Source organism: Dendrobates tinctorius, unplaced genomic scaffold, assembly GCF_039654945.1.
Source record: "Dendrobates tinctorius isolate UK_male_01 unplaced genomic scaffold, ASM3965494v1 ptg000064l, whole genome shotgun sequence".
Lineage (NCBI taxonomy): Eukaryota > Metazoa > Chordata > Amphibia > Anura > Dendrobatidae > Dendrobates > Dendrobates tinctorius.
Window position 1 is genome coordinate 62004951 of NW_027361732.1, and position 27551 is coordinate 62032501.

Consider the following 27551-nt stretch of genomic DNA (forward strand, 5'->3'; position numbering starts at 1 on the left):
GCCTGTACACTCCGTTCGTATGCAGAAGCTGCAGCGATTGCTCCACCTTCCCAACCACCGCCTCATTATCTACATTGCAACAAGGTGGAACTCCACCCTGCACATGGTGGAGCGGCTGTGCGAGCAGAGGCAGGCCATAATGCATTTGTGGGAGGATACACGGCCAGGCACTTTGAGAGCAGACATGGAGTTGACAGGTGTGCAGTGGTCGAAGCTGAAAGACCTCTGTAAAGTCCTTCAGTGTTTTGAGGAATGCACACGGCTGGTAAGCGCAGACGACGCCATCCTAAGCATGAGCATCCCACTTATGCGTCTGCTCATGCAAACTTTGACGCACCTTAAGGAGCAGGCGTCTGCAGCCAATGTTGATGAGGAGGAAGAGGAGGAGGGAATCCTTGATGACATTCAGCCATTGTCTGCTCAGGGACCTCTCCTGGACGAGGTGGAGGAAGAAGAGGAGGAGGAGGATGATGATGGGGATGATTACTTAGGGGAGGAGGATGCATCTCGTGGGGCAAGTGAAAATGTTGGCGTGGCAAGGTCTGGTACAGGGTTTGTGCATGACTGGAGGGATGTGGATTTGCCAGAAAGTGCTCCTCCACCCAGCACTCGCAGTGCATCATTGACACCGGGAAAATTGGCCCACATGTCAGATTATGCCTTGCAGATCCTAAAAAGGGACCCCCGCATTGCCAAAATGATGAACGATGACGACTACTGGTTGGCCAGCATCCTGGATCCACGCTATAAAGGCAAATTACAAAATATCATGCCACAGGAGAACCTTGACCTAATATTGGCTAATAAACAAGCAACTCTGGTAAATCGGTTGCTTGAGGCATTCCCAGCACACAGCAGCGGTGATGGTTTTCACACGAGCCGTACGGGCCGGGGGCAGCTTGGCAGAGGTGTTCGTGGTGCACACAGCAGAAGTGGCGTTGAAGACAGGGGTTTCATGACAATGTTGTGGACTGATTTTTCAAATACCGCTCACACAACTGGTAATACTGCATCGATGGAAAGTGACAGGAGACAGCAGTTGTCAACTATGGTTACAAACTACTTTTCCTCCCATATCGATGTTCTCCCACACAGGTCATTCCCCTTTGACTATTGGGCCGCTAAACTGGACACCTGGCCTGAATTGGCCCAATATGCCTTACAGGAGCTCGCTTGCCCAGCTGCAAGTGTGCTATCGGAAAGAGTCTTCAGTGCAGCTGGATCAATCCTGACAGAAAAAAGGACCCGTCAGTCTACCCAAAATGTGGATGATCTAACCTTCATTAAAATGAACCATGCATGGGTTTCCAAGGATTTTGTCCCACCTTCCCCTGATGACACATAGGGTGACAGAAAAATGGCTTGCTTTGGTCCACCTCTTCTTGGGACTTCACCTATTTCGCCTTTTGCATCAGCTGAATGTCCAACATCAACATATGCCACTTTCTAAAACTCCCTAACTGTGCTGCCTCCCCCCCATGGCCGGGGTCACCACCTAGCGCACGACACCGTGCGAGTGCCGTTGCCCTGGACAGGTGGGTAGGCCGACTCTTGGGCGTGGGCACTGGCACAGGGTCCCTCATAGTGCAATCAAGTGTCTCTGACGGTGGTGGTGCACACCCGCCGTCAGACACACCGCTGTACTATGAGGGGCCCAGTGCCAGTACCGACGCCCACGAGTGGGCCCCCCTTGCTTGGGCAGGGCCCCAGCATTTGCAATCTTTACCTCTCCCTGCTCCTCCGCTGTGTAATCTGGGCCGTCAAATCCATACTGTGCCTGACACATTCTGAGCCTGTCTCCTGATGTATAGACATATATTTTGAATGTGTACGCTATCCATACATGTTATCCGGGGAAACGGTACCCTTTCTAACCTTTGTGCAATCACGTGCAATCCATACTGGGCCTTACAACGTCTGAGCCTGCCTCCTGATGTATAGACATATATTTTGAATGTGTACGCTATCCATACATGTTATCTGGGGATACGGTACCCTTTCTAACCTTTGTGCAATCACGTGCGATCCATACTGGGCATAACACCGTCTGAGCCTGCCTCCTGAGACATATATTTTGAATGTGTACGCTATCCATACATGTTATCTGGGGATACGGTACCCTTTCTAACCTTTGTGCAATCACGTGCAATCCATACTGGGCCTAACACCGTCTGAGCCTGCCTCCTGATGTATAGACATATATTTTGAATGTGTACCCTATCCATACATGTTATCTGGGGATACGGTACCCTTTCTAACCTTTGTGCAATCACGTGCGATCCATACTGGGCATAACACCGTCTGAGCCTGCCTCCTGAGACATATATTTTGAATGTGTATGCTATCCATACATGTTATCTGGGGATACGGTACCCTTTCTAACCTTTGTGCAATCACGTGCAATCCATACTGTGCCTGACACAGTCTGAGCCTGCCTCCTGATGTATAGACATATATTTTGAATGTGTACGCTATCCATACATGTTATCCGGGGATACGGTACCCTTTCTAACCTTTGTGCAATCACGTGCAATCCATACTGGGCCTAACACCGTCTGAGCCTGCCTCCTGAGACATATATTTTGAATGTGTACGCTATCCATACTTGTTATCCAGGGATACGGTACCCTTTCTAACCTTTGTGCAATCACGTGCAATCCATACTGTGCCTGACACCATCTGAGCCTGCCTCCTGATGTATAGACATATATTTTGAATGTGTACGCTATCCATACATGTTATCCGGGGATACGGTACCCTTTCTAACCTTTGTGCAATCACGTGCAATCCATACTGGGCCTAACACCGTCTGAGCCTGCCTCCTGAGACATATATTTTGAATGTGTACGCTATCCATACATGTTATCCAGGGATACGGTACCCTTTCTAACCTTTGTGCAATCACGTGCAATCCATACTGGGCCTAACACCGTCTGAGCCTGCCTCCTGAGACATATATTTTGAATGTGTACGCTATCCATACATGTTATCCGGGGAAACGGTACCCTTTCTAACCTTTGTGCAATCACGTGCAATCCATACTGTGCCTGACACCGTCAGAGCCTGCCTCCTGATGTATAGACATATATTTTGAATGTGTACGCTATCCATACATGTTATCCGGGGATACGGTACCCTTTCTAACCTTTGTGCAATCACGTGTAATCCATACTGTGCCTGACCGTCTGAGCCTGCCTCCTGATGTATAGACATATATTTTGAATGTGTACGCTATCCATACATGTTATCCAGGGATACGGTACCCTTTCTAACCTTTGTGCAATCACGTGCGATCCATACTGGGCCTAACACCGTCTGAGCCTGCCTCCTGAGACATATATTTTGAATGTGTACGCTATCCATACATGTTATCTGGGGAAACGGTACCCTTTCTAACCTTTGTGCAATCACGTGCAATCCATACTGGGCCTAACACCGTCTGAGCCTGCCTCCTGATGTATAGACATATATTTTGAATGTGTACGCTATCCATTCAAGTTATCTGGGGTTACGGTACCCTTTCTAACCTTTGTGCTATCACGTGCAATCCATACTGGGCCTAACACCATATGAGCCTGCCTCCTGAGACATATATTTTGAATGTGTACGCTATCCATACATGTTATCCGGGGAAACGGTACCCTTTCTAACCTTTGTGCAATCACGTGCAATCCATACTGGGCCTAACACCGTCTGAGCCTGCCTCCTGATGTATAGACATATATTTTGAATGTGTACGCTATCCATACATGTTATCTGGGGATACGGTACCCTTTCTAACCTTTGTGCAATCACGTGCGATCCATACTGGGCCTAACACCGTCTGAGCCTGCCTCCTGAGACATATATTTTTTGAATGTTTACGCTATCCATACTTGTTATCCAGGGATACGGTACCCTTTCTAACCTTTGTGCAATCATGTGCAATCCATACTGTGCCTGACACCGTCAGAGCCTGCCTCCTGATGTATAGACATATATTTTGAATGTGTACGCTATCCATACATGTTATCCGGGGATACGGTACCCTTTCTAACCTTTGTGCAATCACGTGTAATCCATACTGTGCCTGACTATCTGAGCCTGCCTCCTGATGTATAGACATATATTTTGAATGTGTACGCTATCCATACATGTTATCCAGGGATACGGTACCCTTTCTAACCTTTGTGCAATCACGTGCGATCCATACTGGGCCTAACACCGTCTGAGCCTGCCTCCTGAGACATATATTTTGAATGTGTACGCTATCCATACATGTTATCTGGGGAAACGGTACCCTTTCTAACCTTTGTGCAATCACGTGCAATCCATACTGGGCCTAACACCGTCTGAGCCTGCCTCCTGATGTATAGACATATATTTTGAATGTGTACGCTATCCATACAAGTTATCTGGGGATACGGTACCCTTTCTAACCTTTGTGCTATCACGTGCAATCCATACTGGGCCTAACACCATATGAGCCTGCCTCCTGAGACATATATTTTGAATGTGTACGCTATCCATACATGTTATCCGGGGAAACGGTACCCTTTCTAACCTTTGTGCAATCACGTGCAATCCATACTTGGCCTAACACCGTCTGAGCCTGCCTCCTGATGTATAGACATATATTTTGAATGTGTACGCTATCCATACATGTTATCTGGGGATACAGTACCCTTTCTCACCTTTGTGCAATCACGTGTAATCCATACAGGGCGTGAGAAAGGCTGGCGAGCTGTTAAGCAAGCTACAGCACCTGTGGTTTGCACACGTAAGTTTTTCATTTTTTCAGGAATGACGGTTAGGCCTAATTCTGGAACTGCGGTTGACCTGCACTTACTGGGAAATCATTGTTCGTGGGTAATAATTGTAATCAGTGATCCCCATCACTAACGTTGTTCAGCGGGTTATCTGCACCAGTAAGCGACAAACGCTGGCCTTTTCAGTGTAGCGCACATGCAGCCACGGACATGTAAGGGCATGACACACCAGTTATTGGCCAATCTCATGTGCCAGAGCCTCACGTGTCCCTCTAGTAAGCCGGACTCGGACCGCGGGGCATGACGGAGTCTCGTTCGTTAACGGAATTAAGCTTGCAATGTGTGCATCTGTTCTGTAGCTGGCATGGTTGAGGTTTCCCAGGTGGAGCCGAATTTAACCGTAGGCTCCACTCCTGGTGGTGCCCTTCTGGACATTCCTTTAAGGTTCAGCTTTGCAACCATACTGCCCACGTGAAACAAACACTTTGCCTTCATGAACGCTGTTTGGAGGGTCATGACTCGTGGGAATAACGCCGCCCAATCAGTTAACCTGCTAGAGAGATCCTTCGTTGCTCCCAAGCATGACATCACACTCCCTAGGAAGAAGGTAATGCCACTGTGGCGACCGTACTCCTGGGGGCGACACAAGTGCACTGATGCCCAGCCACTGCTCGATGAATCTGCTGGTACATTGACCCAGACCACTACATTCCCCTCGCACGCTACATGGCCTGAATCTGACCCTGATGAAACTCAGATTACCCTTCCCATATACAGTTCCATCTTACACGGTGACAAAGAGGAAGCTGCAGATGAAAGTGCAGGTTCGGCCCACCCGCCATCAGACACACCACCGTACTATCAAAGGCCCTGTACCAGTGCCATCGCCAACGAGTGGGCCCCCCCTGCTTGCTCAGCACTTGCAAGGTTGAAATACTGTGCAGTGAGATGGAAGATGGGGACGACGAGGAGTCCAGACTAGTACAGGGATTCCCTAGCGAGGAGACTTATTTGATTGTTTTCAATGTTGGGACAGCAATTTTTGGGGAGCACTATACTCTGGAGAATGATAGATGGGGCCCACCATACACTGGAACATTCCAAAGGTGGACATCAGACACTGGAGCAGCATTTACAGGGCCCATTATACACTAGAGCATTAGAAATGGGGCCCATTATGTTTGGAGCATTATTTGGGCCCATAACACAGTGGAGCTTCATCCATGGGGACCAACATATACTGTAGCATTATGTGGAGCTCATCATATACTGTTTCAAACATTATAAGGGACCAATGATTCTGTATGGAGAAATAGATGGGCCTTGTCATGAGATGTAAAAAGTGAAGTATTTTTCATTGTACTATACCGCTATTTCTCTGCCGTATCGGAGCATGATGAGTTGTGGTATGTGTTAAAGGGGCGCTCTTTCGCCCAGGGCACATGAAAACCTGGAGCCAGCCCCCCCCCACAACTTTAGCCAAATAACCCCCATTTTTCAGTGCGTAACTTGTATTATGAAGTTAATTAAGGTTGACAAGCTTAAGTAAGAAGAATTGATGCTTTTGGCATTCAAATGGGCACTGTAGGTGTGTTTCCTGTCCTCCTCTCACTGCCGACTTTTATTCCCCATTGACTTACATTGGGTTTCGTGTTTCGGGACGACCCCGACTTTTCCCTATAATCGGACGATCTTGCTCGACCCGACTTTTGGAAAAGTCGGGTTTCACGAAACGAAACCAAAAGTCGCTCAACTCTACTTATTCATTATAAGCTCCATTGTGAAGGACTGAACAGTTGATCTCTTCTGAAAACTGACAAATCAATGATTTAAGAACAGGCAGTACCTGATAATGTCTTCTCCCACCCCCAAATTCATTATGATTAGAGTTGAGCGACTTTTGTTTTTTTAGGGTCGAGTTTCGTTTCGTGAAACCCGACTTTTCCAAAAGTCGGGTCGAGCAAGATCGTCCGATTATAGGGAAAAGTCGGGGTCGTCCCGAAACACGAAACCCAATGTAAGTCAATGGGGAATAAAAGTCGGCAGTGAGAGGAGGACAGGAAACACACCTACAGAGCCCATTTGAATGCCAAAAGCATCAATTCTTCTTACTTAAGCTTGTCAACCTTAATTAACTTCATAATACAAGTTACGCACTGAAAAATGGGGGTTATTTGGCTAAAGTTGTGGGGGGAGGGCTGGCTCCAGGTTTTCATGTGCCCTGGGCGAAAGAGCGCCCCTTTAACACATACCACAACTCATCATGCTCCGATACGGCAGAGAAATAGCGGTATAGTACAATGAAAAATACTTCACTTTTTACATCTCATGACGAGGCCCATCTATTTCTCCATACAGAATCATTGGTCCCATATAATGTTTGAAACAGTATATGATGAGCTCCACATAATGCTACAGTATATGTTGGTCCCCATGGATGAAGCTCCACTGTGTTATGGGCCCAAATAATGCTCCAAACATAATGGGCCCCATTTCTAATGCTCTAGTATATAATGGGCCCTGTAAATGCTGCTCCAGTGTCTGATGTCCACCTTTGGAATGTTCCAGTGTATGGTGGGCCCCATCTATCATTCTCCAGAGTATAGTGCTCCCCAAAAATTGCTGTCCCAACATTGAAAACAATCAAATAAGTCTCCTCGCTAGGGAATCCCTGTACTAGTCTGGACTCCTCGTCGTCCCCATCTTCCATCTCACTGCACAGTATTTCAACCTTGCAAGTGCTGTGATCCTGAGCAAGCAGGGGGGCCCACTCGTTGGCGACGGCACTGGCACAGGGCCCCTGATAGTACGGTGGTGTGTCTGATGGCGGGTGGGCCGAACCTGCACTTTCATCTGCAGCTTCCTCTTTGTCACCGTGTAAGATGGAACTGTATATGGGAAGGGTAACCTGAGTTTCATCAGGGTCAGATTCAGGCCGTGTAGCGTGCGAGGGGAATGTAGTGGTCTGGGTCAATGTACCAGCAGATTCATCGAGCAGTGGCTGGGCATCAGTGCACTTGTGTCGCCCCCAGGAGTACGGTCGCCACAGTGGCATTACCTTACTCCTAGGGAGTGTGATGTCATGCTTGGGAGCAACGAAGGATATCTCTAGCAGGTTAACTGATTGGGCGGCGTTATTCCCACGAGTCATGACCCTCCAAACAGCGTTCATGAAGGCAAAGTGTTTGTTTTACGTGGGCAGTATGGCTGCAAAGCTGAACCTTAAAGGAATGTCCAGAAGGGCACCACCAGGAGTGGAGCTTACGGTTTAATTCGACTCCACTTGGGAAACCTCAACCATGCCAGCTACAGAAAAGATGAACACATTGCAAGCATAATTCCGTTAACGAACGAGACTCCGTCATGCCCCGCGGTCCGAGTCCGGCTTACTAGAGGGACACGTGAGGCTATGGCACATGAGATTGGCCAATAACTGGGGTGTCATGCCCTTACATGTCCGTGGCTGCATGTGCGCTACACTGAAAAGGCCAACGTTTGTCGCTTACAGGTGCAGATAACCCGCTGAACAACGTTAGTGATGGGGATCTGTGATTACAATTATTACCCGTGAACGATGATTTCCCAGTAAGTGCAGGTCAACCGCAGTTCCGGAATTAGGCCTAACAGTCATTCCTGAAAAAATTAAAAACTTACGTGTGCAAACCACAGGTGCTGTAGCTTGCTTAACAGCTCGCCAGCCGTTCTCACGCCCAGTATGGATTACACGTGATTGCACAAAGGTGAGAAAGGGTACCGTATCCCCAGATAACATGTATGGATAGCGTACACATTCAAAATATATGTCTATACATCAGGAGGCAGGCTCAGACGGTGTTAGGCCCAGTATGGATTGCACGTGATTGCACAAAGGTTAGAAAGGGTACCGTATCCCCGGATAACATGTATGGATAGCATAGTGTACACATTCAAAATATATGTCTATACATCAGGAGGCAGGCTCAGACGGTGTTAGGCTCAGTATGGATTGCACGTGATTGCACAAAGGTTAGAAAGGGTACCGTATCCCCGGATAACATGTATGGATAGCATAGTGTACACATTCAAAATATATGTCTATACATCAGGAGGCAGGCTCAGACGGTGTTAGGCCCAGTATGGATTGCACGTGATTGCACAAAGGTTAGAAAAGGTACCGTATCCCTGGATAACATGTATGGATAGCATAGTGTACACATTCAAAATATATGTCAATACATCAGGAGGCAGGCTCAGACGGTGTTAGGCCCAGTATGGATTGCACGTGATTGCACAAAGGTTAGAAAGGGTGCCGTATCCCCAGATAACATGTATGGATAGCGTACACATTCAAAATATATGTCTATACATCAGGAGGCAGGCTCAGATGGTGTTAGGCCCAGTATGGATTGCACGTGATTGCACAAAGGTTAGAAAGGGTACCGTATCCCCAGATAACATGTATGGATAGCGTACACATTCAAAATATATGTCTATACATCAGGAGGCAGGCTCAGAAGGTGTTAGGCCCAGTATGGATTGCACGTGATTGCACAAAGGTTAGAAAGGGTACCGTATCCCCAGATAACATGTATGGATAGCGTACACATTCAAAATATATGTCTATACATCAGGAGGCAGGCTCAGACGGTGTTAGGCCCAGTATGGCTTGCAGGTGATTGCACAAAGGTGAGAAAGGGTACCATATCCCCGGATAACATGTATGGATAGCGTACACATTCAAAATATATGTCTATACATCAGGAGGCAGGCTCAGATGGTGTCAGGTACAGTATGGATTTGACGGCCCAGATTACACAGCGGAGGAGCAGGGAGAGGTAAAGATTGCAAATGCTGGGGCCCTGCCCAAGCAAGGGGGGCCCTCTCGTGGGCGTCGGTACTGGCACTGGGCCCCTCATAGTACAGTGGTGTGTCTGACGGCGGGTGTGCACCACCACCATCAGAGACACTTGATTGCACTATGAGGGACCCTGTGCCAGTGCCCGCACCCAAGAGTCGGCCTACCCACCTGTCCAGGGCAACGGCACTCGCACGGTGTCATGCGCTAGGTGGTGACCCCGGCCATGGGGGGGAGGCAGCACAGTTAGGGAGTTTTAGAAAGTGGCATATGTTGATGTTGGACATTCAGCTGATGCAAAAGGCGAAATAGGTGAAGTCCCAGGAAGAGGTGAACCAAAGCAAGCCATTTTTCTGTCACCCTATGTGTCATCAGGGGAAGGTGGGACAAAATCCTTGGAAACCCATGCATGGTTCATTTTAATGAAGGTTAGATCATCCACATTTTGAGTTGACAGACGGGTCCTTTTTTCTGTCAGGATTGATCCAGCTGCACTGAAGACTCTTTCCGATAGCACACTTGCAGCTGGGCAAGCGAGCTCCTGTAAGGCATATTGGGCCAATTCAGGCCAGGTGTCCAGTTTAGCGGCCCAATAGTCAAAGGGGAATGACCTGTGTGGGAGAACATCGATATGGGAGGAAAAGTAGTTTGTAACCATAGTTGACAACTGCTGTCTCCTGTCACTTTCCATCGATGCAGTATTACCAGTTGTGTGACCGGTATTTGAAAAATCAGTCCACAACATTGTCATGAAACCCCTGTCTCCACCGCCACTTCTGCTGTGTGCACCACGAACACCTCTGCCAAGCTGCCCCCGGCCCGTACGGCTCGTGTGAGAACCATCACCGCTGCTGTGTGCTGGGAATGCCTCAAGCAACCGATTTACCAGAGTTGCTTGTTTATTAGCCAATATTAGGTCAAGGTTCTCCTGTGGCATGATGTTTTGTAATTTGCCTTTATAGCGTGGATCCAGGATGCTGGCCAACCAGTAGTCGTCATCGTTCATCATTTTGGCAATGCGGGGGTCCCTTTTTAGGATCTGCAAGGCATAATCTGACATGTGGGCCAATGTTCCCGGTGTGAATGATGCACTGCGAGTGCTGGTTGGAGGAGCACTTTCTGGCAAATCCACATCCCTCCAGTCACGCACAAACCCTGTACCAGACCTTGCCACGCCAACATTTTCACTTGCCCCACGAGATGCATCCTCCTCCCCTAAGTAATCATCCCCATCATCATCCTCCTCCTCCTCTTCTTCCTCCACCTCGTCCAGGAGAGGTCCCTGAGCAGACAATGGCTGAATGTCATCAAGGATTCCCTCCTCCTCTTCCTCCTCATCAACATTGGCTGCAGACGCCTGCTCCTTAAGGTGCGTCAAAGTTTGCATGAGCAGACGCATAAGTGGGATGCTCATGCTTAGGATGGCGTCGTCTGCGCTTACCAGCCGTGTGCATTCCTCAAAACACTGAAGGACTTTACAGAGGTCTTTCAGCTTCGACCACTGCACACCTGTCAACTCCATGTCTGCTCTCAAAGTGCCTGGCCGTGTATCCTCCCACAAATGCATTATGGCCTGCCTCTGCTCGCACAGCCGCTCCACCATGTGCAGGGTGGAGTTCCACGTTGTTGCAATGTCGATAATGAGGCGGTGGTTGGGAAGGTGGAGCAATCGCTGCAGCTTCTGCATACGAACGGAGTGTACAGGCGACCGGCGGATGTGCGCGCACAGTCTTCGCACCTTCTGGAGCAGGGCTGTTAACTCCGGATAATTTTTGAGGAAGCACTGCACCACCAGGTTCAAGGTGTGAGCCAAGCAAGGTATGTGGCTGAGTTTTGAAAGGGCTATGGCTGCCACAAAATTACGGCCGTTATCACTAACTACCTTGCCTGCCTCAAGATGTACACTGCCCAGCCATGACTCAGTTTGTCGCTTCAAGTACTCGGCCAGCACCTCGGCGGTGTGTCTGTTGCCCAAACACATCATCTGCAACACAGCCTGCTGATGCTTTCCACTAGTTGCTCGATAGGGGGACACATCGTGTGCAACAGTGGCAGCTGCAGATGGAGTGCTCGTACGACTGCGCTCTGTGGACGAGCTTTCGCTTCTGGAGGAGGAGGAGGAGGGTCGAACGCCTACAGCCAACTGTTTCCTATACCGTGGGCTAGGCAGCACTGTCCCACCACTGCTGTCCCCTGTGGACCCTGCATCCACCACACTAACCCAGTGCGCAGTGATGGACACGTAACGGCCCTGGCCATGCCGACTGGACCATGCATCAGTTGTGAGGTGCACCTTTCCGCTCACTGACTGCTTGAGTGCATGGACAATGCGGTCTTTCATATGATGGTGGAGGGCTGGGATGGCTTTGCGAGAGAAGAAGTGGTGACTGGGTAGGTCATAGCGTGGTACTGCATAGGCCATGAGTTCGCGGAAAGCTGTGCTTTCCACCAACCGAAAGGGCATCATCTCAAACGAGATTAGTTTGGCAATGTGGGCGTTCAAACCCAGTGTACGCGGATGAGAGACTGAGTACTTTCTTGACCTACTCATAGTGTCTGGGAGGGTGAGCTGGACTTGAGAGCTGCATATGGTGGAAGTAGCGGTGGACAGGGCGGACTGAGAGAGGGTTGATGATGGTGATGGAGTTGGTGTTCTTTCTGATGGCCTAGAATCAGTCTTTCGTTGATATAACAGTGGGATTCCCTGACTGCTGTGGCCTTGCAACGACACCTCAACATTTGCTGCTGTGCTAACCGGTGGGCTTACAGTGGGGGAAACAATGTAGCGTTGCTGACTACTTTCGTTGTGATCAGTTGCACATGTGGCACTTGAGGTTTGGTGTTGTGTCCATGCTTGCAAGTGCATGCTGGTTAGATGTCTAAGCATGCAACTGGTATTCAAATTTTTCAGATTTTTCCCTCGGCTAAAGGTCTTTGTGCACTTCTTACAGATAACCTTGGCCTGATCATGAGGATTTTGTTCAAAAAAGTGCCACACTGCACTCTTCCTACTTTGGCAGACATTTTGCGGCCTAGCACGCTGTGATGTTTTGACCCTCTGGACAAGCTGTCCAGCAACTATTTTGATGTTTGGAACCTGTCTTTGGAGTGCTCCGGGCCTGCCAGATAACAGCTGTTGCGATGTCGATGTCTGCTGTGGATGCTCATCATCTGAGCTATTGGAAGCAGCACCCTCTTCCCCCAATGGATGCCAATCTGGGTCAACAACTGGGTCATCCATCACCTCCTCTTCTATGTCATGTGCACCTTCCTCTGTGTCACCGTGTATGGTAGTATAGTGTGCGGGAAGGGGCACCTGAGTCTCATCAGGGTCAGAATCTAGCTCTGTACACTGCGAGGACAATGTAGTGCTCTGAGTGAATGTACCAGCAGAATCATCCATCAGCGGCTGTGCATCAGTGCACTCCATGTCAGAATCATCTTGGCCTGGGTAGTTCACCATTTCACTTGATAATCCAGGCATGGTATGTGAAAACAGCTCCATGGAGTAATCAGTACTATGGCCTGCGTCATCCTTCAATCTTGGTTGGGGTGAAGGACACAAGGAAAGGTGTGGTTCATGAACATGAGCCTCCAATGACGACTCAGTGCTTTTACTTTTTACAACTGAAGAAGAGGAGGCGATAGAGCTGGAGGCTGAGTCAGCAATGTAAGACAAAACTTTTTCCTGATGCTCTGGCTTTAAAAGCGGTTTGCCAACTCCTAGAAAACTAAGCGTTCGAGGCCTTATGTAGCCAGACGATGACGCAGGCTCAACACCTCCTGCATTCGGTCCTATTTTGCTCTTGCCACTACCATCAGATCCACCACCAACATCATCATTACCAGCTGCCAACCCCCGCCCAATTCCACGGCCTCTTCCACCAGCCTTCCTCATTTTTGGTAGAAATGAAGACAAAATCCAACAAACTATATAGTAATGTAAAACAAGGTACAAGGTGTCTATAGGACAGGGGAGATTTTGAATTTCTGCAGACACTTGTGGACACTGGACACTTTTGGATTGTGTGAGGCCCACTGAATATCTGAGCGCTCTGTCACAGGCTCGATGGCAGAGCTGTGACCAAAGTCACTAGAGGATAAGGGAGATTTTTAATTTCTGCACACACTTGTGGACACTGGACACTTATGGATTGTGTGAGGCCCACTGAATATCTGAGCGCTCTGTCACAGGCTCGATGGCAGAGCTGTGACCAAAGTCACTAGAGGATAAGGGAGATTTTTAATTTCTGCACACACTTGTGGACACTGGACACTTATGGATTGTGTGAGGACCACTGAATATCTGAGCGCTCTGTCACAGGCTCGATGGCAGAGCTGTGACCAAAGTCACTAGAGGATAAGGGAGATTTTTAATTTCTGCACACACTTGTGGACACTGGACACTTATGGATTGTGTGAGGCCCACTGAATATCTGAGCGCTATGTCACAGGCATAAATTGGCTAGTGTATCACAAACTACAAGGTGTATGTAGAATTGAGCAGAATAGGAAACTCCCTAGAGTGCAGGTCTGTAAGAACGGAACATGTCCTAGACTTATTCTCACAGAGTGACACACTGATAGCTTCACTGTGGCTGTGATAACAGCTGTTACATGGTACTGTGTGAGGAGCGTACACCGCTGTATGGTGTGAAAAAATGCACGCTCAGTACCTCAGCAGGACAAAAAAAAAATTGGGATTGCTTTTAAAAAAGCAGTTTGCGGAGCAGTGGGTAAACAGCAATGCAGGAATGTCAGGAAGCCTTAGAAGGCAGCCCAACAACCAACACCACTGATACACCACTATATAGCCTCCCCTTGCACTGCACAGTGACTGGTGTGTTGTACAGGCAAAATCGCTAGCAGCAGAAGCAGTTTTTTTTTCTTCTTCTCAGCAGGACAAAAAAAAAATTGGGATTGCTTTTAAAAAAGCAGTTTGCGGAGCAGTGGGTAAACAGCAATGCAGGAATGTCAGGAAGCCTTAGAAGGCAGCCCAACAACCAACACCACTGATACACCACTATATAGCCTCCCCTTGCACTGCACAGTGACTGGTGTGTTGTACAGGCAAAATCGCTAGCAGCAGAAGCAGTTTTTTTTTCTTCTTCTCAGCAGGACAAAAAAAAAAATTGGGATTGCTTTTAAAAAAGCAGTTTGCGGAGCAGTGGGTAAACAGCAATGCAGGAATGTCAGGAAGCCTTAGAAGGCAGCCCAACAACTAACACCACTGATACACCACTATATAGCCTCCCCTTGCACTGCACAGTGACTGGTGTGTTGTACAGGCAAAATCGCTAGCAGCAGAAGCAGTTTTTGGTGTCTTCTTCCCTGCCTAACGCTCTCCCTACAAAATCAGCAGCAGCAGCAGCTCTCTCTATTCTGAGATCAGCATGAGTAACATGGCGGTCGGCGTGCACACCCTTTTATACCCCCTGTGACGCCCACCAAAGCAAGCCAATCACTTGCATGCCCTTCTGAAAGATGGTGGTGACCCGTGCCTATGTCATCACGTTGCCCACAGTGTCCGTGGATCCTGATTGGCTGAAAAAGAGCGCAAAACAAACTTTTGAAACGCGACTTTGGCGCGTAAGTCGCCGACCTCGTGGCCGACCTCATCCTAGGGTCGGGTTTCGTTTCATGAAACCCGACTTTGCCAAAAGTCGGCGACTTTTGAAATTTTTCGACCCGTTTCTCTCAACTCTAATTATGATGCTATCGAGTACTTATAATGCATAGAGGGACAAAGGTCAGGAACTAAGGTTATGTGCACGTATTCTGGATTTACAGGAGATATTTCTGCTGCAAATCCTAATGTGTTGGCAGGAAGAACTCTGCATAAAATACATTTATTTTTTTCCACATTTTTTACATATTTTATTACATATTTTCCCCCACTCATTAGTATGGGTGAAATAGGCTGTAAGAATTGACATTATGCAGATTATAATCTGCTGCAAAAATGAGCAACATGTGCATGAGGCTTCAGGGATTTCATTTGCTTTGCTTGTACTGTAAAATCTTGCATACTTTTCATGTGCACATAGCCTTACAGTTAATTGAGGAGAGTCACAGAGACTGAATAATTTATATTTTTTGGGTGGTGGAGATTATAGTTAATGGGGGGCACAGAGCTGCATATCACTTTATATTTTGATTGGTGGAAGGCTAATATGGGGTACATATCTGTACTTAGGGGCGCAGTGCAGGGAGACACATGTATGTATACAATGTATGTGATCTTGTTTTTTTAGGGCCGCGACAATCATCGTGAGAAGAAACAGCAGAAAACGACTCTAATCAGGCGAGACGTCAGTGGTTATTACCTGAAAGGACAGTTTTAGACAAAGCGAAGCTCTGGGCAAAAGTTTAAAGTGGGGTCCCAAATGCTCACATATTACACCATCACACAGAAACACTTCTGTTGTATTTACATGCGCTGAGTTCACGCCGCTAAACGAATGCGATCAACAATATTGAAGTCGTTCAACGCTTATTTCCCGGCCCTTTTTGGGTATGTGCACAGGTTCAGCAATTGGCAGCGCTTTAGATGCAGCACATGTCCACTGCATCCAATGCACTGCCGGCTATTGAGTGCAGGTGAATCCACATGTGTTCATTGAACCATGTGGATTCTCTGCATCCAATACATTGTACGGGTAAAAGTTATCTTGCGAAAGCTTGCATCTCCACAAAATAAATAGACATGCTGCGGTCTGGATGACCTGCGTAGTGAGCAGCGACTGTCTGTGCATGCGTAGTGGGAATGGGATTTCTTGAAATCCCATTCACTACACTGTAGCATCTGGCCACTGCATAAGTATGCACAGTCCAACCTGCTTCGTTTACTGACGGTGTGCACCTACTCTTACTCCGGCTGAGGAAGAATGGTGGGTACAAATAGTCCTTGATACAGTATAATTCAGGTCCCATATAGTACATATAGTAAAATGCACTCCCCATGGTCCTTGATAGAGTATAATATAGTTTATAATTCAGCCCCCCTCACAGTATACTGCAACCAACCTCATAGAGTATAATGCAGCCCACTCAGAGAATACTGCAGCCTCTCTCATAGAGCATAATGTCGTCCCCACACAAAGCATAATGCAACCTCCTCAGAGTATAATGCACCCCTCTCATGGTATAATGCAGCCCCCTCAGAGTATAATGAATCTACCAATACAGTACAATGCAGCCCCTCAGAGAACACTTCAGCCCCTTTGGAGTATAATATAGTCCCCTCAGAGTATAATGCAGCCCCAATAACACACAGAGCATAATGCAGCCCCCTGAGTATAAAGCACCCCCTCAAAGTATAATGCAGCCCCCTCAGAGTATAATGCAACCCCACATACACACACTATAATTCATCCCCCCACATTCACACACAGTATAGTGCAGCTCCTCACACACAGAGTATAATGCAGCCCCCCGCACACAGTATAATGCAGCCTGTTCAGAGTATAATGCAGCCCCCTTAGAGTATAATGCAACCCCACAAACACACAGTATAATACAGCCCATACAGAATTTAAAGCAGCCCCCTCTGAGTGTAATGCGGCCACATCAGAGTATAATGCAGCCTCCTCCCAGAGTATAGTGCAGCCCCCACACATAGTGTAATGCAGCCCCCCACATACATGGTATAGTGCAGCCCCCCACACACAGTATAGTGCAATCCCCCATACACAGTATAGTGCAGCAGACACACAGTATAGTGCAGTCCCCCCACACACAGTAAAGTGCAGCAGACAGACACACACATGCACAGTACAGTATTGTGCAGTCCCCTCACACACAGTATAGTGCAGCAGACACACACAGTATAGTGCAACACACACACACAGTAAAGTGCAGCACGCACACAAAACACACACCAAACTAATCTCTCTTCCTCATTCCCCCACTTCTCTGGCTTCTGCAGAGCATCTCATCAGCTCCACTGCTAGCAGACACTGAGTCAGAGGCAGAAGGTAGTGATGTGAGAGGGAGCATCACATGACGCTCTCTCCTCCATCACTATTTTCAACTGTATCGGCATCTATGCCGATAAGTTGAATGTGCGATGCAAGGAGCGTCGCCGGGCCCCTCTTACTCAGGGGCCCCATAGTGGCCACTGGCTGGTGGTCCCTGGAGGTGTGGGGACCCTAGGCAGCTGTCTGGTCTGCCTGTCTGAGTGCCTGGATGTAAATATTTTTCTGTATCCGCACTGTGTGACTTGGAGTGATAATGCTACCTGTAAAATCCCATATTCTACATTCTCACAGTTGTGTGATGTCTGTGTGCTGCCAGATTTTTTTATCAGATGGCACACAGACTTATAGAGCTTTATAGGTCCATTCACACATCCATGAAAATCACGGCTCTGAGAATGAGATCCGTGAGGGTTATAGAATGTCCTTTTCTGATCCAATTTTGAGGATCAGAATTGGACATGCTCAATGCATCTGTAAAAGTGAGCAGCACACCAACACTGCATACATGTGCAGGAATGTAGCCTTATGTATAGCACACTCCCTTAGTATATACTGTAGTGTGCTCACTTATTATGTATAGTGCCGTTCTTAGTTACAATTTCCTCTTTTATTATATATACCATCGTCCCTTATTACATACCATCCTCTCTAGTTATATATGGTGCCTACCCTTATTTTATATTTCCTCTGCTGTTATGTTCAGTGTTGTCCCTTACAAAGCGTATTCTTGTTATTTTTATTTTTTCTTAACAAGGGTATTGTGTAATAAGGGTTGGCAATATACATATTAAAGGAGACTATGTAAGATATATATAGATAGATAGATAGATAGATAGATAGATAGATAGATTGATAGATACAGTGCCTTGTGAAAGTATTCGGCCCCCTGGAACCTTTCAACCTTTTCCCACATATTATGCTTCAAACATAAAGATACCATATGTAAATTTTTGGTGAAGAATCAACAACAAGTGGAACACAATTGTGAAGTTGAATGAAATTTATTGGTAATTTAAAATTTTTGTGGAATATCAAAAACTGAAAAGTGGGGCGTGCAATATTATTCGGCCCCTTTAACTTAATACTTTGTTGCGCCACCTTTTTCTGCGATTACTTTGGAGTTACATTTTGTTGTTTAAGTGTTCCCTTTAATTTTTTGAGCAATATATATATATATATACTAGATGTGTGCTCGATGCTATTGCATCAGGAGAGCAGTAACATCATGATGGGGGCAGCTTTGTTGCGCTGGGGTGGCGGCCCACCCATTTCAGTGCAGTCACAACCGGCAGGAAAGACGGTGTTTTGTGGCCTGTGCTGGAGATGGTGTGTGGCGCCACCAGAGGGTGGCCGCACCCAATCTCCAGCACAGGCCTGAAGCCGCGGTCTTTCCTGGCAGCTGTGACTACACGGAGGTCGGTGGGCAGGCAGCGGCGGGCCCGACGCATGTAGTCAGGCGGTGGGTCCTGGCGGGGGTCTGGAGGCGGCATTCCTCTCATTACTCCCCCCTCATTAAATCCTCACATTACACCCCCTCATTACACCCTCTGATTATACCCCCAACATTACACCCCTCTTGTTATATCCCCTCGTTACACCCCTTTCACAGCCTAGTGATCACAGCGGTGGCCTGGATCCGAGCGGCAGCTGGGATCCCAGTGGTGGTTGGAATCACAGCGGCGTTCGGGATCGTAGCGGCGACCTCGAACCGAGCGGTGGTCGGGATCGCAGCAGCGTTCGCGATGACAGAGGCGCCTGGATCCGAGCGGCGGTCGGAATCGCAGCTGCGTCCTGGATCCGAGCAGCATCACTTGGGTGTTCCAAAATGGTGGTTGGCGTACTTCCGATGGGGTGCAGTGGATTGTGGGATTCGGGGACATCCAGACAGACATGGATGACAGCCATTTTAAGGAATTATATATATAGATATACACATAAGTCAAAAAAAGGGCAGCACTAACAAAATTAAATAGTTGGTGCAAAACCTATTCAGCAGTGTCCAAACAGCCAAATTAACAAAAGTAAAAAAATAGGCAGCACTCAAATTAAATGTGAAAAAAAGTGGATACTTTACTGATCCTCAAGTGGCAACGTTTCAACGGTGACCCGTCTTTATCAAGCAATGTGCTCATAGTCAGTACAAACTTAAATAGTAGTAACACATGTGTATACAATTTCAATAATTAATCTGTTTTACATATTCAAAATGGCCATTGCCATAGTAACATTAACAAGTGCTCCATACAACATATGTGCATATGTCCGAAGATCTAGATTACAAAGTGCAACAGCGCATATACAGTGCTTAAAAAGACTCAGCTTGTCAATAAAAACGATCATGACACAACTTATGAAGGTACTAAGGCTTATATAGTTAAAAAAATTGGTATACTTTACTCATATCCATGCAGCTCTCTGTCACTGCTGGCAATTAGCTATGGTCAGTGTTGTTTGTCGCTGCCCAGCTCCAACATGTGATTCATCACTGCAAGGCCGATCATTGCAGGATGCCTGAGCATGCTCACTAGACATACTGTTCAGAACTGCCATTTTACTTCAGGGCGCCACAGCCCTTTTGCTGATTCCATGTAAATACATGTATTAGTGCCTGGGGTTGCGGATTTACACCTGGAATGGTCACAAACCCTAGAGGCACCCACCAAGGTGACAATATGGTTGTGTTGCTGTTTTTACAAGAGATAACGACCTCACACAGTCTCTCTTTACAGCATTACCCAATCCTGAATACCCTTTCACCACCAGAGGTCACTCTCTATGCAGTTCCCATTCACTCTATTTCACACATACCAGGCATTAGTATACTGCAGTGAAATGGCCATAAAACTCATTCTATAGAAAAATGAAAAAATATATATTTTTACATAATGCCTTTTATTAAGTACCCTTCATAATCTTGTAGTCACTATCTTCACAGCATCATAGAACTGGAAAAAAAATAAAAAGGATATAATTATAAACATATCCATATATATTAAAATATCAATAGCACATACATCACACAGAAGTCAGGTTACATGGAAAGTTATAGCCAAAAAAGGTAAGTTTCTCAAAACATATGTACCTTAAAATCAACGTTTAATCCTGCCGGTTTTAATGTCCCCAATTCGTATATCCATCTCATTTCCAATTTTTTTAAAACTTCCGTACGGTTCCCTCCTCGTCTATGTACCGGTACATAATCTATAATTCTAAATCTCAAATCTTTCTCTGTATGTCCTTGTTCATTAAAATGCTTAGGGACAGGCAGATCTTTGCGTTTTTTCCGTATGTCGCACCTATGCTGATTTAACCGTGTTTTCAGATCACATGTTGTTTCTCCAATATAATAAAGTGGACATGGACATTGTAACATGTATATTACATAATCTGTATTGCACTTTAAAAAATGTCTGATGTTTAACGTATGTCCTGTACGAGGATTTTGGAATGTGGAGCCTTTAAGCATTAATGGGCAGTTTACACAAGATAAACAGGGAAAACAACCCTTCCACTGAGTATTTGTTAGAGTCAACTGCTTAGTTTGTTTTAATGACCCAATGTCTGCTTTAATCAATCTGTCACCCAGACTTCTACTCTTTCTATATGCAAGAATTGGGTTTTTTTTAAATTCCTCTATTTGTGGACACTCCTTATTCAGAATCGGCCAATGGTTCATTATAATTTTAGATATTTGTGGACTTTCTTCACAGAAATTACTTACAAAAGGAATTCTACTCATATTATCCCGTTTTTTCTCCTCAAACAGATCTCTCCTTTCCACCTCATCCAGTCTCCTTTTCTGTTTAGCCAATATACTTTTGGGGTACCCCCTCTGTACGAATTTTTTACTCATATTGTCGACTGTCTCTGTTAGTTTTTCATCTTTGCTAACTATTCTCTTAGCACGTAGATATTGACTATATGGAATAGCATCCAGCATTTTTTGTGGGTGATGGCTAGAATAATGGAGGAGGTTGTTTCGATCCGTCTTCTTACAAAAAAGTTCAGTATCCAACCTCTCTCCATCTTCCTTATCAACACATCCAAAAAGTTCAACTCTACTCTGGAACATTCCATTGTAAATTTTATGGTTTCGTTAATAGAGTTCAAAAAGTCAAAAAACTCTTGAAGCTCTTCACGTGATCCAGTCCAAGTCAGAAAAATATCGTCAATGTATCGCCACCATCCCCCTACTTTGGGGAAATGGGGCGACACATAGACGAACCTCTGCTCCAGAGCGGCCATCATGAGGTTTGCATATGAGGGGGCCATATTTGCCCCCATAGCTGTACCTCTTATTTGTTCATAATACTCATCACCGAACATAAAATAATTTTTTGTTAATACCAATTCCAAGAGGGACATGATCATCACTATGGCTTGATTAGTAAAATTGGTTCTGGACAAGGCTTCTCTTACCACCTCCAAACCTTCTTTATGGACAATAGATGTATGCAGAGATGTTACATCAAATGATACTAGCCAATCACTTTCTCCCACTTTTAACTCCTTGACCTTCAAAAGAAAATCAGTGGTGTCTTTAACATAAGAAGTGGCCCTTTGTGCTAATGGATTCAAGATCTTATCCAGGTACACCCCAACGTGACTGAGCACTGAATCAGTCCCTGCCACAATGGGGCGCCCTGGAGGGTCTCGCATGGACTTATGCACTTTCGGCAGAGTATAAAGTATAGGTGTCGTTGAAGTAATATGTAACAGAAAATCAAATGTTTCTTTGTCAATCAATCCTTGCTCTAAAGCAGGTTTCACAATATTCCCAATATTTCTGATAATCTGGAACTTAGGATCTTGAGATAATTTCCTGTATACATCTTGATCACCTATCTGTCTCATTATTTCAGCCACATAATTTTCTTTATCCATGATCACCAGGGCTCCGCCCTTATCTGCCCTTTTTATAATAATTGTTTCATCATGGATTAATTCATTCATTGCTTTAACCTCCTCTGTTCTCAAATTTGGTTTAGTAAAACCCTCCATTCCTTTTGACCGCAGTGGTTCAATATCTCGTGTAACTGCCTCAACAAATGTTTCTATTGCTGCAGAGCTATTTGGAGGTACAAATAGACTTTTCTTTTTCAAACCCAATTTTGCCATACATAATTCAGCCTCCTGACTTATCATATTTTTATTCTTATTATGAAACCATTCCTTTAACTTTACTGTTCTAAAAAGCCTATTCAAATCAACTTACAGTCAAACCAATCGACATGCGTATTCATACAGAAAGAGGGACCCTTATTCAAAAGTGACAATTGTGAATCAGTCAATACCTTTTTGGATAAATTAATCACTAGTTCTGGTGGTTGGATCGTGTCACTGGTTTCGGTGATTGGTTGTAATTCTTCTGTTTTCCGCCTCTTTTCTCTTTTTTCCATTGTAGCCTTCCTCCTCTCCTTTTTGACCTTTTCCTTGAGGAGGATGATCTAATTCTGCTAGAAGTAAACTTATGATTAGTTACGTTTTCTTTACCCATCAACTGTCTCTTATAAGTCCTATTAATCCAGTGACCTCTTCTCCTCCATCTTAGATTGTCTTTCTGCCAATTATAGATGTTTCCTGTTTTGTAATCTCCAGAGTCACGGATCCACTTTTTTCGTTTATTATCCTCTAGTTCTATACGCATTTTATCAATTCTCCCCTTGATTACAGCAAAAAACGCCTTCCACTCCTCCTCTTTGATTTTACTTTTGATTTTTGCACATACATCATCCACTTTTTCTTGTAAAAGTTTGATCTCATCCTGTAAAAACTCCATGTGCAATAGCCATGTGTCCATTGCATATCTGTTAGAGATTTGAGTAAACCGTGTACAAAAAGGAACACTATTCATCATGAGATTAGGTCTAATGTTTGACCTCAGGCCTCTTGGGATCATACGTGCTTTATAATATTCGCCCAAGGTTGTTAGATGTAACTGTTGAGTGACAATTTTTTTCATGTCATTCTCATATTCTCTTTTGAGATCCAAAATCGAGGGGGTATTCAAAAAAACCCCATCACCTCCTATGGCTCCAACAATCCTGTCTCCATCTTCCTCTGTGTATGTAAATGAAAAAGGATCTCTTATATTCTCCATTATCCACTACAAAATCAAGAAAAATTAATTTTTAAAAAAAATATTTTTTTGAAAAAAAAATTTTTTAAAAAGTTTTTTTTCAAAAAATTTTTTGCAAAAAAAAAAAAAAAATTTTTGAAACAAAGTGTGCACAACCCATAAGACAATAAATAAACCAAAAAAAGGGCAGCACTAACAAAATTAAATAGTTGGTGCAAAACCTATTCAGCAGTGTCCAAACAGCCAAATTAACAAAAGTAAAAAAATAGGCAGCACTCAAATTAAATGTGAAAAAAAGTGGATACTTTACTGATCCTCAAGTGGCAACGTTTCAACGGTGACCCGTCTTTATCAAGCAATGTGCTCATAGTCAGTACAAACTTAAATAGTAGTAACACATGTGTATACAATTTCAATAATTAATCTGTTTTTTTCACATTTAATTTGAGTGCTGCCTATTTTTTCACTTTAGATATACACATATATATACAGCTCTGGCAAAAATTAAGAGACCACTTCAAAATGTTCAGTATGTCTGATTTTTCTCTTTATAGATATGTTTTTGAGTAAAATGTAAATTATTCTTTTAGTCTATAAACTACTGACATCATGTCTCCAAATTTCAAAGCAACACATTTTGTTTTTTTACTGAAACGGAGAAATGGTAAAAACTAAAATAAAACAGTGCTTTCACACCTCAAATAATGCAAAGAAAACAAGTTCATAATCATTTAGAAACAACAATACTAATGTTTTAACTCAGGAAGAGTTCAAAAATCAATATTTTGTGGAATAACTATGATTTTTAAAAACAGCTTTCATGTGTCTTGGCATGCTTGCCACCAGTCTTTCACACTGCTTCTGGCACAAAAATGTAAGCATTTCCTCTTTATTTGATGGCTTGTGACTATCCATCTTCCTCTTGATTATATTCCAGAGCTTTTCAATGGGGTTTAGGTCTGGAGAATGGGCTGCCCATGACAGGGATTTGATGTGGTGGTCTCATAATTTTTGCCAGAGCTGTGCATATATATATTGTCACCATAAATGGAGGAAGGCCCAGACACATTTCTTGCATAGGGGCCCCAAGCAATCAGTGTCCCCCCTGGACCAAGGAGATAAAGCAGTGAAATCTAGCAGAAAAAGTCATAGCTAGCTAGAATTAGAGGTAGCATTCGCTGGAAATGGTATGCTACTAACAGACTATAGAGGAGGTCACAGAACAGCAATTAAAGGTTTGCAGCAATTTGGGATGTTATCCCCTCTCCATACCATAGCATTTAACTACCTTAACACTGAAAATATATTACTAGGACCCACACAATTCCCAAGATCTGGGGCTCTGAAGAGTGCTGTCTGAATCCAGTATTGGATGATTGTATGCACTTCCACACTATTCATTCTTAAAGGTCGAGATGAATGCTAGTCAAATGATGCACTTGGCTATCTCTGGCAGTCTCATACAGAATGCTTGAAGCGGAGGTGCGCGTGATCAACCACCATTCCTTTCCCTCAGCATAAAAACACAGTTCTGCACATTATATGAGGTTTCATAAAGCAGGCTACATGGATTGAATCACTGTACAAAAGACATGAAAGACATTTACATTTTTAAAAGTACTTTAAAATATTTTACCGTACACAAATTTGAAAAACTACTCAAGAAATTCTTATTATTTTGCCTACATTTAAAATGCATTTCAATTTATTGAAAATTATAACAATATAATAAATAAAATAGTTATATTCCAAATACCTTCCAAATGTTCTGTTTGCAAAAGACAGACTATAGCAGAAAATACAAATTTTCAAACTTCTATTTACAATGTGTTATGGACATTTGGCAACAGAAATAACATTGAGAAATCTTAATGTCACAAGTTGTTGTATAAGGGCTTTATCACTCTTTGAATCATGCTTGCAGAAATTAAATTAAAGGTCATTTTCATCCTGTACAGCTATACAAGAGATATGACACTTCAGTATTGAGTGAATATTTCTGCAAGGAGTCCTGGCAATATCATACACTACTGTGCTATTGCTATGAACAAGCTATTTACTTCTGTTATGTCATGTAAGAAAAGGATTTTCAGGTAATTTACTGACACATTATGCCCTTTATTAATATATTTGTTGACTGTTGTCTATTACAATGCTAGAAATAAAGAAAGGGCAAATATTAACATTATATTGTAATACAAAAACTAAGCACGGCAAAAGCTAAAGTATAAAACTTTTCATAGAATTGATAATAGATTTCCATGTTGTTATCTGTTTTCTCACCTCAGGAGTTGGGATATTTCAGTGCTGCAATCCTACCCATTGTGTTTTGGGCACCCATTATCTCCAGCGACATGATCATAGGAAGCTGATGGGCCATACCTGTTATGTAATCTCTTTTGTGGCACCCAGTCGAAAGCTGCCCATAAGAACAGACTGTCGTTTTACAATACACAGCTACACAAGTGACTGGATGATCACAGGTTCAAGTCCCCTACGGGGACTAAAAAATAAGTTAAGTAGAAAAAAAAGTTTTAAAAATGTAAAAAAAAAAATTAATCACCCATTTTTTCCACAGTTAAAAATAAAAAATAAAAAATATACAAAATTTGTTATCACTGCTTACAAAAAAGTCTGATATGTTAAAATATAAAAATAATTAAGCCATTTGGTAAATACTGTAAAGTTGAAGATCAAAATGTCAGAATTGCATTTTTAGGTCACAGTATTAACACCAAAAAAGTACAATGAGAAATGTTCTAAACAAAGTATGTACCCTAAAATTATATAACTATAAGCACCATCTAGCCATGCGAAAAAATAAGTCATGATCTCAAACATAGTGGCACAAACCAGTATATTTTTTTACAAAATTCTTAAAACTTTTAACCCCTTCCCCCACAAGGGTGGTTTGCACCTTCATGACCGAGCCAATTTTTACAATTCTGACCACTGTACCTTTATGAGGTCATAACTCTGGAACGCTTCCATGGATCCCGGTGATTCTGACATTGTTTTCTCGTGACTTATTGCACTTCATGTTAGTGGTAAAATTTCATTCAAATAACTTGCGTTTATTTGTGAGAAAAACGGAAATTTGGCATAAATTTTGAAAATTTCGCAATTTTCCAACTTTGAATTTTATGCCCTTAAATCACAGAGATACGGCACACAAAAAACTTGATAACTAACATTTCCCACATGTTTACTTTACATCAGCACAATTTTGGAACCAAAATTTTTTTTTGTTAGGAAGTTATAAGGGTTAAAAGTTGACCAGCGATTTCTCATTTTTACAACACCATTTTATTTTTAGGACCACATCACATTTGAAGCCACTTTGAGGGGTCTATATGATAGAAAATACCCAAAAGTGAAACCATTCTAAAAACTGCACCCCTTAAGGTGCTCAAAACCACATTCAAGAAGTTTATTAACCCTTTAGGTGTGTCACAGGAATTTTTTTGAATATTTAAAAAAAATGAACATCTAACTTTTTTCACAAAAAAAGTACTTCAGGTTCAATTTTTTTTATTTTACCAAGGGTAACAGGAGAAATTGGACTGCAAAAGTTATTGTGCAATTTGTCCTGAGTACGCTGATACCTGATATGTGGGGGGAACGACTGTTTCGGCGCATGGCAGAGCTCAGAATGGAAGGAGCGCCGTTTGACTTTTTCAAAGCAAAATTGTCTGGAATTCAGATCGGACGCCATGTCACGTTTGGAGAGTCCCTGATGTACCTAAACAGTGGAAACCCCCTACAAGTGACCCCATTTTGGAAACTAGACCCCCCAAGGAACTTATCTAGATATGTGGTGAGAACTTTGAACCCACAAGGGCTTTACAGAAGTTTATAACGTACAGCTGTACAATTAAAAAATCATATTTTTTCCACAAAAATTATCTTTT